This window comes from Cryptomeria japonica, chromosome 11 (assembly GCF_030272615.1).
Source record: "Cryptomeria japonica chromosome 11, Sugi_1.0, whole genome shotgun sequence".
In the NCBI taxonomy this organism is placed as follows: Eukaryota; Viridiplantae; Streptophyta; class Pinopsida; order Cupressales; family Cupressaceae; genus Cryptomeria; species Cryptomeria japonica.
The window spans coordinates 471,912,248-471,928,369 of record NC_081415.1 but is presented as its reverse complement, the minus strand read 5'-3'; positions in this window follow the sequence as shown (position 1 = coordinate 471,928,369).

The following is a 16,122-nucleotide window of genomic DNA, read 5'->3' as shown; positions in this document are numbered from 1 at the left end:
TTATCTCAAAGCATATCAACAACGCATGTGTAGGAGCTACAATCACAAAGTCATCTCCCATAACTTCAAAGTTGGTGACCTAGTCCTCAAAGAAAATCCAAGAAATCAGCAAGATCGAGAAAAGAAAGGGAAATTTGAACCTAACTGGTTGGGTCCCTATGTTATCATATCAGTCTATGGATCAGATGCCTATCAACTAACAACTTTAGAAGGAGATGTGCTCGATGAACCAACTAACAGCATCCATCTAAAGAGGTACTACACTTAAGTAGCCTAGTGCATGGCAAAAGCCAAAAATAAGAAAAAAAATCAAAAAATCCAGAAAAAGAAAAAACATAAAGTACAATAAAAACAAATGGTGAAAACCTGGTAAACAGGCACTTTAGTGAAAGAATGGCTCCTCTATCTATCTCCTTACTATTTGTTCGTCCAAACACTATCGGCCATTGCCTGACACTTAGCACATATCCATTCAGGACATACTTAGCATAGTCACTATCCTGGTTTATCCATATATATCCTCTTACCACTAATCCACCATGGCTTGAAAATCACTGTACATATTCACATCAAGAGGCACACTCAGCTAGGGGCATTCCAATCGTCTAAATATGGTAAACATTCAAGACATCAAGGCTATTTGCAAAACTCAACAGCATGACATCCAACAAACCAAAAATGACGCTTCATCGTAAAACAAAACAATTCACAAAAATACCAAGGATGGATGATTTTCTGAAGTACTGGATGTTGCATTTCATAAAATCTTGACTAGTTTTGCATTTTGAACTTTTTGACTTATTGGATTTTCTCCCTTTTCTCACTAAAATGCTTCATAGCTAGAGATCATGGGGAAACTCCAATATTTTCTTAGTCTTCTATCTGGGAGGCGATCACTTGTACTGTGTGAATACTTGCCTCAAGACGTGATACGTCGAATATCACTGAAGGCCTGATTCCACTTCACGCATACAAATGATCTAATCTTGTCTGTTTACGCAATACGCACTCAGGTCGTCCTGGTTCAATTATACCTTGACGCTTGTGCTATCTTGCAAAATCAAATATCATGTAAATTTTTCTCAGGTCATTATGGTTCAATTATACCATTATGCTTGTATAAATTTTCAACATATCCTAAACAAATCAATGCTGAATGATGATATCTACAAAGAAATCAAACAAATGGCTATATCGGATGGCAAATATAGAATGAGGATGCTACCAAAAAAATCATTGCATATCATTTTACAATTAGTTGCATATCATTTTACATTTAATTGCATATCAAATAATACATCTCATTTTTAAGATACATCACACAGCATATCAAATCATACATCTCATTTTCAAGATACATCACACAACATATAAAAGCATACATCCTGCATCATACATTATATCATCTATTTAAGCATTGCATCATCATGAAGAAATAACCCACATCACATGCATCCATATAAACACACCACATGCTCAAAGAAAATGGTGTCGTATATATATACATCTCAAAAATGATCAAAATGTACAAAATATGTCAAACACTGTGTCCAGTACAAAGAATAACAATGATAAAAAATACAACAGAGACCACGTCTCTCAAGTATGACTATCCCCTGACAGAGATGGTCTCGCTCCAGATGCATCTGCCCCTGGATCCCCAGGAGGGTCTTGTCTAGGTGGTCCTGTAACACCTCGGCTCTCTGATCGCGACCCAGTATCTCAAGATCGACTAGATCTTGACTGCGTAAAGCTCTGTACTCGCCGGTCCCTGGGTACCACAGCCTCATAGTGCCGCCGACAGTACTCTGCCTCCTGAGCTCTCAACGCTAGCTCTCTTAGGGTGTCTCTCATAGGACCACCAGCCGCTGCTCTCTGCATGCTGGACACCACCTCCTCCGCTCGCCCCCTCCTCTCTATCTCAGTGTCCCGCTCAGTGGTCAACTATGAAATCTGTCATTAATATGTCAAAATCTGTGCCTGTAGCTGCTGTACAGTCACCTGTAGGGTCTGGATCTGTGCATCCTCAACATGTGTAGGGATCTGAACCCGTAGTGGTACCTGTGCCGGGGCAACTCCTCCAACCCTTCTTGTCCTCGGTGCTGGAGGTGGGAGCACATCTGTCCTCCTCCTCTGTGTTGGTCGCCTCATCCATCAAAACCCCCCACTGTAGCTAGCACCTCCCCCACTCTCCCCTCTCCATCAGCTCCAATAGCCAATCCACCTCTTCCCCTATCTATCATCCCCTGTCTCATCACTCTCTCCACACCCCTATCTCCTCTCCTAGCTCTACCTCCCCACCTCCCTCTAGCTCCTCTCCCTCGTCCATCTCCTCCATCCTCTCCATCATCATCATCATCTCCCTCTCCCTCCTCCTCATCAGAATCAAAAGCTGGCCTCATCTCATCAGGATCAAATATCCTGGCCATCGCCCGCGCAGCAAACAATCGGGCAAACTCATCCATCATGCCCGCATCCTGAATCTCAGGGGCATAATCCCATATCTGCCCGGCCAACCTGACAAAATCCTCCACTGCCACTGCACTATCAATGGTCGGCCCCCAATCCGCTACATCCTGTAGCTACCATGCATATAGGCACACTCCCTGTGGAATACCCTACTGGCGCCCAAACTGCCTCAAAACTCGGGTCACCACAAACCTCTCGATCACAAATGAGGTCCTCCCGATTAGGTATCTGGTCATGAAAACAAAGGGAATCTCCAGCCCATCCTCTGCCCACACCTCGCATCTTGTATATGGTCGCCAGGTGACTGTATCTATATCATCAAGCACTCTCCTCCAATGCTCTAGTTTGCCCAGCTTACGCTAGACAACTAGACCCCTGTATCCATACGCATATGCGCATCCCACGAGCATGTCCCTGTCTTCTAGTGGCCTCGCTGTCGGAATGTGCTCCCAGCACCATACCTGTAGCAGTGTCATGCCGGCTGACAAACTGCCGTAACCAAAGTATACCACCTCATGTAGACCCCTGTATAGATGGGCCAGCATAGTTGATCCCCATGAAAACCACTGGCCCTCGGTCACCATCTCCTCCAATACCAGCTCCCATCCCACCAAGAATCCCTTTGACCTGCAATCAGGACAAAGGAATCCACCAATGAACCTTGCTAGTACAGATGGTAGTGGTCTGTAATCCAGGTCCAAAAACTCCTACCACGGGATCTCATAGCCATAGACTGTCTCATCATGGAAGATATGGCGCAGTGCCTCTGTCCCACCCTCCTCCAACTACTCATATGGTAGTAGTGCACCTACTACGGGAATCTGCAATATCCTGTAACAGTCCTCTGGGATGACTGTCATTTCTCCAGTAGCAAAATGAAAGGTGTTTGTGTTGCTATGCCACCTCTCCACCAATGTTGTCAGTAGCCCTCAGTTCACAGTGAACCGAGGCATATCCAAAAGAGAGGTCAACCCACATCTCTCAATAATGTCGAGATCAGCCTGAGACAACCGCGGTATCAATGTCCACGGTCTGGGAAATATCTCTCACGACTACACCACACCCAATCGCTCTTGTCAACAAGCAAAACAAATCTTATATCAGTTTTCACATCAAAACAAAGATATCAAAATCAAACTCACATCAACAAAACAATTTGCTCATCTACATCAAGTTCAAAATCCTATCAATTCATATCAACTTGTAAAACAACTCAAGTTATCAAAAACCATATCAAAACTTGTAACACAACTCAAGTCTCCACAATCACATAAACTTGTAAAACAACTCAAGTTTCCCACCCATATCAGCTTGTAACACAACTCAAGTTTCCAACCCATATGAGCTTGTAACACAAATCAGGCTTCACACATTGAATTTGAAACAAGGTAACACAACTCAATCATATTTTGATCAAAACACCACATTGATATCCATACATAACTTGAAATATCGCAAATCAAAACAAGTTATATTAACACTCATATTCGACAAATCCATAAAATCATGATAGCACAACACAATAAATTTACAAATTGGCTCATCTCGCAAAAAATTTCCAGATGCGCTAAAACAGACTCCCGCTGCGCTAAACTTCACCCACGCGCTAGACTGTTTTTCCTATGTGCTAATCTGTTCACCCTATGCGCTAGACTGACTCTACGCGCTAAATCTTTCCCCCCATATGACACCTAACCCACCCTATGCGTTAGACTGACTCTACGCGCTAATCTATACCTCCCAGGCGCTACCCGTTTGACCCTATGCACTAGGTTAGCCCTACACGCTAAACCCCCTTACCCATGCGAACCCCTATGACCCCTATGCGCTAGGTTAACCCTATGCACTACCCGACTATCGCCATGTGCTATTTTGAGTCTATGCGCTAACCTATATTTCCTATGCGCTACCCTATTTTATATTGGATGCACCCCTAAAATAGACTTGATGCGCTACTTAAAAGTTCGTATGCGCTAATCTATGCTTTAGACGTGCTAAAACGCTAAACCCAAGTTTTAAAAATCAAAAAACGTCTAAAAACAACCAAATCCGAAATCAAAAGAGGGTCAAAAATGTTGACTTACTGGTGGTCCATACGCTGCAGGTCTCCGGTACCTCCGAACGCGCTCGAAATGGTGTCTGGAATACGGAATAGGCATTTTCTCTTCAGACCAAATTCTCTTTCTCCAAAGTCAACAAAGCACAAATTAATCAAATCAAAGCTATTTTCCCCATTTTATAGGAGAAAAATGAAATTAGGGTTAGCCAAACGGACCTATAATATGGTCGCGGTCTCCCCTATACCTTGCACGTTGTACATTATCAGGAGATGAATCAAGTTACACACATTTTACATCGATGAAATCCTACACATCACACGCAACTCATCAAATCAAATCAAAAAATTTCAAAAAAATTGATTCATCTCCCGAAGGGGCATCACCATCAAAATATCGAATCTGGGGCATTATGCATCGAATCAAATCTGGGGCACGACTTGCAAATCAAAAGAGTGACACAAAAATTGCATTTGATCATAAATCATGATAACGCATCATTTTCTTTGAAATAACATGTGCACACACGTCACTTCAAAGAGGGGCAAAATGTAGACGTATAAAAATGACCATATTCCTAAATGAATATTTTATGTTCATTTCTCTATTTAATTAAATCCAATTTAATTAAAATACCCGCATTCCTCTATTTAATTAAGTAAATTACTCAATTTATTTAAATTAAATTCAGTATACCCATTTAATGAATAAATCATTTTATTCAATTAAATCCCCCCTATCCACTTTTAATTAAATTCAAATTTAATTAAATAGTTATCCTAAAATTGAATAAATCTAATTTATTTAATTTCCCCAAATTGCAACCAAATTGAATTAAATTAACTTTATTTCAATTAAATCCTATTATCCCTCCAGCCACTTGCATTTTCCTACATCTCCCACTTGCCTTCCTAAACCCCTTTCTAATCCCTTCTAGACTCTTCTAACCGCTTCTAAGTAGCCTAACCCATCTTCTAAACTTTGTCACATCCATAAGCAAGGGGAGGTCACTTCTCAAATCCTCAAAGTCTTTGATAACCATTAAAGGCTTCAAGCCTTCAACCACTTAATTCCTCAAAGTCTTTGATAACCATTAAAGGCTTCAAGCCTTCAACCACTTAATTCCGCAAAGTCTTCATAACCATTAATGGTTAACTCAAACCCTCTTACATGGTTAAAGAATTTCTTTTAACTCAACCTTCATCCAACCCAAGGGTCTCATCAAGCATTTAATGCTTTGACCATGATTATCTCTTAATCATTTGCACAAGGGTTTATCCTTGGATTAACTCTTGATCCAATGGGTAATCTTAACTTAAGCTTGACCCTTACCCTCTAGATAACCACGAGGTCTTCTCAGGCATTTAATGTCTCCAACCCCTTCTCTCAAACCAACCCTATGTTGACACTTGTCACCATTTCATTGGTGCAAATTGCAAACATGGATCCCCAACTTTTAAACTCAACCCTTGATCAACTCTTTCAATCCTGACCATCCATTGCCCTGTTTTTGCTATAAATAGAGCTCTCACTCCTCCATTTTAAATCATCCTCCAAATTTGTAGTATCACACTTATGCTCAAATACATTCAAGCTTTCATATCTCATTTTATGATCATTTTAGCCTCGTTTACATCAGGAACTAGTCTAAATATGCATGTTTAGAATAATTTCTTTATCATTTTAGCTCAATCATAGACTAAATATATCATGTTAGGATAGTACTCATACTAACCTTGTCATCTTATCATCTAGTTTATTGCATTTTAAGATCATGCATAGCTTAGGATGCATCTCATACTTAAATCTATCAAAGCATCCCTCGTTCTTGCATTTGCCATCCCTAAACCATTTTGCTCAGTGATCTGAGAGCAAAAACATTGGTTTGAGGGACATTGTAAGATAGAGAACCATGGGACCAACCTTGGGAAGCTGAGTGATACTTCATTACTCCATAGCTTGCACCAAGAAGTCCTTTGTGTGTGTGTGGATAGGTATTTTGGAACATTTTTCACATATTAAGTTCTATCGACCCGCTTTTCCTGCATACAGGTACATATTGATCTCTATGGCCCTATGAGAACAAAGAGTTTTTATGGTGATAGGTATTTCATGATCTTCACTGATTACTATTCTAAAATGATGTGGGTGACATTTTTTAGAGAATAATCAGAAGCATAATAAATTTAAATCATTTAACACTCTAGTTGAGAAGGAAACCGGTAAGAACTTGAAGTGTTTAAGATTAGACCGAGGAGGTGAATTCACATCTGATGAATTTGTTAAGTATTGTGATGAATAGGGTATAAAGAGACAGATGTCTTCTCTGAGGACACCACAACAAAATGGCATAGTAGAATGGATGAATAGAACAATAGTTGAAGCTACAAGAGCCTTGTTATTGCAGGGTAATGTATCCAAAATGTTTTGGAGAGAAGTGGTCAGTACTGTTGTATACACTTTAAACTGGGTTTTGGTAAAGAGAGGTAACAATAAGACACCCTATGAGCTATGGTATGGAAAACATCCTTGTGTTAGTTATTTTAAAAAAATTGTAAGTCAATGTTTTATTAAGAGAGATAACTACACTGAGAAATTTGATGCAAAATTTGATGAGGGAATTTTTCTTGGTTACTCTTCTAAGAGTAAAGCATATAAATGTTACAATAAGAGAACTAAGAAAATTGTTGAAAGTGATAATGTAAAAGTTAATGATCTATTTGATAAGTCTGAAGGTACAAGTAGATCAAAACCTAAAAAGGATGATAATGAGGAAAAGTTTGTGATAATTGAACCAGAAGAAAAGAATAATGAAGAACCAGCAAATGCAGAACTAGGTGCTCAACCCGTAAGTGATGACAGTGAGGAATAAGATAAAGAACATGATGAAGAAGATGCAGAACTGGCATAGGAAACACCTAGATATGTCAGATTGAATCATTCACAAGAGTACATAATTAGTGATAAGAATGCAGGTGTGCAAACCAGGAGAAAGATCCGAGAGAGCTCATGTTTGATATCTACAATAGAAGTCAAGATAGTTAAGGAAGCAGTAAAGAATGATGATTGGGTGAATGCAATGAATGAAGAACTAGATCAAATTAAGAAGAATCAAACATGGTCACTTGTTCCTAGACCAAAGGATAAGAATGTAATTGGAACAAAATAGGTCTTCAAGAATAAATTGGATGAAGAAGGAAGGATTGTAAGAAACAAGGCAAGGTTACTCTGCAAAGGGTATGCTCAAGAGAAAGGTGAGGACTATGGTGAAAAATTTGTAGCAGCTTCTAGATTAGAAGGTGTAAAGATGCTACTAGAACTTGTTGCATTTAAGGGATTCAAATTCCACCAAATGGATGTCAAGTCAGCCTTTCTGAATGAAATTCTAGAAGAAGTATACATTGAACAGCTGGATGGATTTTCCTTCTCTGACGATAAAGACATGGTGTGTAAATTGCACAAAGCAATATATGGTCTTAAGAAGGTATCGAGAGAATGATATGAGAGATTACATGCACATTTGATCAAGATTGGATTCCAACGTACCAATGAAGACAACAACATTTATCTAAAAACTGATGGAGATAGCAGAAGTTTGTTGATGACATATTTTTTGGTGGAAATGATGATATGTGTATGGACTTTTCTGATATAATGAAAAAGGAATTTGAAATGCCTCTAATCGATGAAATTAAGTTATTTATTGTCTTACAGGTCCAACAATTGGATGGTGGTATATTTATTTTTCAGACCAAGTATATCAAAGTGGTATTGAAGACTTTCAGCATGGAAGACTGCAAACCGGTAGGAACACTGACAATGATTGCTTGCAAGTTATCAAACAAAGATGATTCCCATAATGTTAGTGAAAAAAAGTATAGATCTATGATTGGTAAGCTACACTATGTTGTCCATAGCGGGCCAGAAATTTCTCATGCTATTGGATTAGTGGCTAGATTTCAAAAAGAGCCTAAAGAGGGTCCCATGGTGGTTGTGAGGAGAATTTTCTATTATCTCAAAGGCACAATAGACTATGGTTTATGGTATCCCTATAAAGGAGATTTTACTTTGCATGTCTTTATTGATGCTGATTGGGTAGGTAATGTGGATGATTGGAAAAGCATAATCGGTGGAGATTTTCTACTCGGAGGAAGATTAGTGGACGAGCAAGAAATGGACCTGTGTTTCTCAATCTATAGTTGAAGCAGAGTATGTAGCTGCATCCATGAATTCCACGCAAGCAATATGGATGAGACATGTGCTAGAAGGATTCGAGATAGATATGTCTGAACCAGTGACTATTTATTGTGATAATACAAGTGCAATAAACATTTATAAGAATCTTGTACTTCATTGCAAAACCAAGCACATTGAATTGAAGTATCACTTCCTAAGGGCAAGAGTTCAAGAAAAAGAGGTGAAGATGGAATATGTGAAGAGTAAAGATCAGTTAGTTGATATCTTTAATAAGCCCTTATCAAAGGCTACCTTTGAGTTTCTTAGAGGTAAACTAGGGGTTAGACCCCTACATCGGAAGAACTAGAATGATGGAGATCCATAAATCTTGTGGATTCCATGTTTATATTTCACTAAGGAATTATGAAGGTGCAAGCTACTCCTTTGGAGGAGCAAGTCTGATGTAAAGTTCTAATTTAATGCTCTATTATAATTTTTTTGATTTGAATAGCAGAGATGATGGAAGAGGCAACAAAAGAATTGAAGTCAAGTGATTCATTTACATCTTTGGCATTGTTGTCAAAGGGGCAGAAAAAATGAATAGAAACTAGATATGATAGACAAGTGAGAAGTTGAAGATTGAAACATTCGTTAAGGGGGAGATGAGAAAAGGAGGAGAACCGACAGATGATGTGATATCAGCAAGTAAGTTGCAGGTGATGATGTTACTTTGATCCTATATCTAATTAGTTCTACCATCAATGCCAAAGGGGGAGATTATTGGCATTTGGCATAATTGACGCAGATGAGGTAATGCATTTGAAGTCTAATGACTTCACCAGTAAACAATAGAAGTATATTTGTGATGAAGAGATTGAGATTCTATGAATAGATGACATGATCAATTATTTGTCTTGTCATTGATGGAAACTAATGTCAATTAATGTTCCTGATGTTTTTTTGTCATCTTAGTGATTTGGTTTACTAGAAGATAGGGTTTACTAGCAGTGAACTAAAGTCTGTGAAATTGGACTTTAACCGGTAAAGAAGAGTTGTTTTGATTGGATTCGATGATCGGTGATGATTGGTGCTTTGAGGTTTGGATGGTGAACTCGTATCATAGAAAGGTGTATATGATTGGAACCATAACTTGTGATGATTATCAGAAGGCGTGGTTCAAATTTTTAATGAATTTTTGTTACATGTTTAGTAGGGTTTAAGGAACCGTGAAGAAATCATCAAACTGGTAATGATTTCTATTATGACAGTGATCGACGACGAGTCTACATGAAGTTGGTAACATGCCACAACCCGCGTGAAAGATTTAATTATTGTTTTGGCATGATTCAAGGAAGATTTTCTTGGGAACTATCTAAATGCTTAGTAGAGTGTTTTGAGGATATAGGCTGGATTTTCGTGATGGGTTATGATCAACCAATGGTTGATATTGCATTGTAATTTTATGTAAATATCTGTGATGATCTCTTATGATTTGAATAGTAAATTCTATTGGCAATGGACACTCAATTTTGGTTGGTTTCAATATGTTGTCATTGATGGCAACATGGCAACATGTTCCGACTTCATATTTTCGTTTAGCAGTGTATCGGCACCGGCAGGTTGGAAGGAATTATTTGGTTATCAGCAATGTAGGCCAACATGGTTTACATTCAGGTTATTGGTATTAGAGGCCAACATCATTTGGGAGATCCAGCATCAACAATTTATTTTGATATTCATGTATTTATGTTAACTAGCCGACATGTATATTTATATTGTAATTATATTTGTAGGCTGACATAAGGCATGATAGTTTGCAAAGGGTATATAGGTTAGCTGATTAGATCATTTTGGAATAAGTACTGGGAATATGTATGAATAAGGAAATAATGAAGGATATGCAAAATATACAAGAGAGATCATGTATGTGAGGACATTTATGTAAGGGGTTATTCTAGCAAGGGTTTAGGGTTTTAGACTAGAACAGACAGAGCTTAACTGGAACTGTATTTTGGCATACAAGATGTTATCTTTACAGTTCAATCATTTCTTTGGATTGTAGTCTAGATTTGTATGTAGTCAGTGAGGCTCCTTTTGTGATTGAGAAGTGTTCTCTAGGTTGTAAGCCTTCCTGCAAGTGTAGGCCCCTATGTTTTGTAATATATCTTCATATGGCTAGTAGATTGATATTATGGGTCACAAATCCCATCATGGTTTTTCCTCTTTGAGGTTTTCCACATATAAATCTATGTTATGGTATTTGTGTGATTTGCTTATTGGTTGCTTTAATTCTTTCAATCTTATATGTATCAGTATATTGGTTAGTGAATACATGTTTTAATAAGGTTAAAATTGATCATTCTAGTATAACACTGATTCACCCCCCCCCCCCTCTCAGTGTTCTTGGATTCCAACAATTGGTATCAGAGCATTATGCCTCAGAGGAATTTTAACAGCTTGAGGAAGATCTTGAATCCAAAATCCATGGATGTGAGTTTGGAGAAGCAACTTGAGGTGGCACTTGAAGATTATGATGCTGAAAGGATGAAGAACTTGAAGTTACAAGATGAATTGAATTCTACTCAGGAATTCATTCTTATCCTATAGGAGAGGCTGTCATCTGTTCAAGCTAGGAGGAAAGAACTTTTGCAGAGTAAGGATAATGATGAGAAAGATGTCTGAAGTTGAGCTAGGAAAATATGGTCATGAGGAATGAAATGCAAGCTATAACTATGAGGATGTCCACAGAGATTGAGGAATGAAAGAAAAAGGAAGAAAATCTTGTTGTGTCTCTGAAAAACAAATTTGAAGAATGTGGTAGGTTGGTTCATGAGAATGATATGTTGAGAACCGATTTAGTGAAATCTAGAGTAATGAACAAGAACTTGAGAGACAAATGATAATTCTGAGAGATGATCTGACTATTGCAAGTGAGTATAAAGAAAAATTTAAGATTAGTTCAATGAAGCTTGATGAGTTATTGAAGAGACAAAGATAGAATGCAGATTCCAGTGGACTTGGATTTGAACAAGGATAGAGTACTGATACTACAACTGAAGATCAAAATCATAAGGCACTGGTAAGGCAATTTAATGCTTATAAATTTAATGGTAGATGCTTTGTTTGTAATAAATTTGGTCACATGGCTAGGAAATGTAGAAATAGAGAAAATAAGAACCTTAATTCTACTCTTGTTGAATGTTCTAAATGTAATAAGTATGGTCATTAGACAGAAGATTGAAGAATGACTATTAAATGTTATGCATGTGGAAAATTTAGACATATGGCTAATCAGTGCAGGCTAAGCAATTATACCAGTTTTAGAAAAGCAATTCAAAAGAATAATGTTACATGTTATACATGTAATAAGATTGAACATATTGCTAAATTTTGTAGAAGAAAAAATCCACCAATTGGTAATGATGGATCAAATGCTAAAGGGAAAGAGAAGGTTAATGAAATTTGGCAAGATCATACCCAAAGATGGGTCAGGAAGTCAGAAGAAAAATCAGCAGATGGAAATGCACCTGTTACTCAACTGGCAGAGGAGCTTGTTGTTGCACCGGCATGAAGCTCACCTAGTAACTAAGGCAGATGCCTTAGGGGTAGGGAAAATTCATGAAGATGTTGCATATGCCTCGGGAAGAGGTTCTGGAAGATATTCCAAACATTGGAGATGCTTATCCGGCATAGATATGTTTGATCGAGATCCGATATCTTTCACCATAAGTCATTCATATCAATGATAGATTAGGGTTTCTTGGAGGTTAAAAGGATGAATTCACTTCATTTATAATCACTTTGCATTCAAAGAGATTCAGAGTGATTCAAAGGAAGTCTTAGGCGATTCATTGCAATTGATATCATCTTGAGCGATTTTAGCAGCAATCGGAAGAGTTCTTTAGGGTTTTTCACCGGTAGTTATTCACAGGTATTTATCTTTCATCATGGAAGTAGGATCATCATTTGTACCTATGTTTATTGCAAATCCTCCTATTATTGAGGTCAAGGACCATCCTAGGCCAATTTTCAAGCAATATCTGCATGTTGCTACTTTGGACGATTTGGTTGGCGCATTTTCCTGTGTCCCGGAAGGAGTCATGTATGTTGAAGATGTCAAAGCTTAAATTCACTATCATATTGAGGATTTGGGAACCATTAATATTAAGAGCAGTACATGAATAAGCTAATGGGAGATTCTGGAAAGATTAAGCCCGAGTACAAACACATTAAGGATCTAGGGTTTACCAACATTCTAGATATTCCAGAATTTGAAGATGAGATTGTCAAATATATTTTTGAGCAGAGTGCATGGAGAATTTATCTGGTTGGACAAACCGTATAAGATCTTGAAGGAGGACATCAGGGCAATCATCGGTTTACTGCAAGTTGGACAACGTCCCGAGAAGAAGGTTTCTAATGATCAGGTCAACAAGATCACCAGTGCAACATGAGAAAAGCGATCAATGAGGGTTAGTACTATCACTGACACAGATATCAGATTTGGAAGCACAGTCATTGGTTACAAGGTAACTCAATCAAACTGACTAAATTTTTGTTTCTAGCTCTTGCATTAATGCAGCACATAAGATGGTGAGAGAGGATGAGAGGTTAGATCTCTGTGGTTGGATGTTGGATGAATTATTGATTAACCTAGGAAAGATCAAAGGAGAGAAGAAAGGAACATTCCGGTATAGTAGCCTAATTGTCTGTTTAATGTTATTTTTATTAATGAGACTCCTAGTTTTGGGAAGAGAGAATGGGCATTCGATATCTCGGTAGAGAGGCAACTAAAAGTATCAATTGCTACATTGGGTAGTCAGCGAGATGACATAGTGTGTGGTTACTTTAAATAATTCCAGAAGGATATGAATTCTAGGGAGAGGGTTCCAAAGCACATTGTTGAGAAGTACTCAACTGAGATATGCTTCATGGTCAAGAAAGATGAAAGTTTGATGGAAGCTATAAGGCCCTGGAAGATTTGGATTACGGAAATGGGTTATGAAGTTGATGCACAAATTCTAGTCGCTTATTCAAAGTTGCTAATTGATGCACCTATTGATGAAAGTGTAAAAACATTTGGTACTACTAAGAAAAAGAAGTAAGAGGTTGAAATTGAGTTCAACTGGAAGAAGAGGGAGAAGTAGTAGGGCAAGGAAAGAAAGTTTGTGGAAAAGGTTTCACATGACATCAAAGCATTAATTGATGTTGTTCTGGAGAAAGGGAGAAAAAGGAAAGAACCAGATATACTCATTGAGCCAATAGCAGCAGAATCTGGATCTGATGATGACACACCCTTAGAATTCAAGAGGGTATTGTGTGTGTGAAAAAGTAAAATAAGTCTGATACTTGCAGACACAACACTTCAATTAAGTCATTACTTGTATGGTTAGTAAATCAATCATCAATAAATAATAAACCATAACAAAGAGACTAATTGCCTTCTAAAAGATGTGAGTATAAGATTGCTCTCAGATTTTTATAAGCAATACCAATGACTAAACTACACCAAGACAAAGGATTTAATCTATATGATATTAAACTATATGGATGCAAGATGGATGAATAATTCAAGCAATGATGGATTCAAGCAATAACGAATAAACTAAATATGCAAAAAGAAATTAAACTAAGATGCAATAATCTCAAAAAGAAAGAACAAGATCTTCAATGACTCTAGAGCAAAATCAGCATAATAATAATCTCCAAGGTGTTTCTCAAATATCTCTTGGGTGATTTGAATGAGAGCTTAAGGCTGAATTTATAGAAATTCACAAGAGAGATCAAGAAAAAGCACAATTTAAAATTAATTGAAATAATTGAGAAATCAGGTTCAGTTAACCTTGATATAGATTCCAATTATAGTTTAACTGAAATGCATTCAAATAAGAATTTCAAGTTGCATTAGAAATAAGAATTAATTCATTCCATGCACTTGTGATAAAAATAGATAATTCTTTGATTTATTCAAGAAATGAGTCTTTTAATGCAACTGAACTTCTTTTTCTCAAAAGCTTTGAGTTCTAATTTTAGAGAATGATTAATAATTCAATTAATTGTTTTTTTTATTTCAAGTTCTCAATTTAGAAAAAGAAATAATATCTCAAGTTTGATTTCTCTTTCAATTCAATTATTTTATTTTATTTTCAATTTAACTCTTGCTTTGTGATTAATTCCTCTTTCGTAATAAATTAATTCCTTTTTTGCATGATTAAATGGTAAATTTATTAATTAATTAAATATGCTAGGATATTTAACAAATTAAATGGGATAATTTATTAAAATGATATTCTTGGAATGATTTAATTAATTAAATAAATATTTAATTAATATTGAGTAATTGACTTGTCTTGCAATATTTGATGATTAAAAAATTAATTAATGTGCTCAAGATTGATTTAATTGCCTTTGGTTAGGACCTTGGTGATATTGTCAAGATTAGGGGCCCATTGTTTAGATGACCAATTTTAGGGTAATACATTTGCCCCTATTTGAATTAATGTGCAAGCAGCGCGTTGGTTCAAAGAATAGTTGATACCTAGGAGATGCCAGTTCTGAACTTGATTGATCACGAACCAGATGAAGAGCGAGGTGTTTAGCTTGATTTGAAGAAATGAAGCTGAATAGAGTTCATTAAAGTGAAACTGATCCCGAACTTGATTGAACTAGGAACGATAGAGAGAAAAGATACCAAACTTGAACTTGATTGATCAAGAAGTGGATCTTACTGATCTAGAACTTGATTGAACTAGACTCAGCGAGCGAAGATAAAATCAATCTTGAACTTAATGGATCAAGATACAATGAGGGAAGATAAACTGTCCAGCTTGATTTGATGTGATGAAACTGAACACCTGCTTAGATTGAGCATGTGATCGAAGATACTCTTTAAACTCTTGGTTGAGTTTAAACGAATAATCAACTTGATGTAAAGCGATGAAACTAATTAATGTTAAGAGACTGATTCAAATGAAGACAAATATCAGCTTGATTTGAAGCAATGAAACTGATATGCCCCTAGTGATTGATTCGATTCAAATGATCGAGAGATCTCAACTTGATGTGAAGCGATGAAGTTGAGATACCCCTTAGTAATAAGAATTTGATTTTATTTAGTTAAAAAAGATTTTTTTGCTCAACTTTGATAAAGATTTGAAAATTTTTTCAACTTTGAAGATGTGAGGTCATAAGGTCATGAGTATGCCCCCTCGGGAGCAAAATTGAAAGATAGCGAGGGTACATGATTTTAGGCAATTGTTAACGATGATAATAATTTGACCACAAATTGATTCAGAGCAGTTTTTGAAAATTCGGCGTTGATTGATGAGAAATTGAGCGCAAAGCTGATATGTAGAATTGAATTGAGATTCAGTGTTGATTGATGATAAATTGAGCACAAAGTTGAAGCGAGAATGAGCAT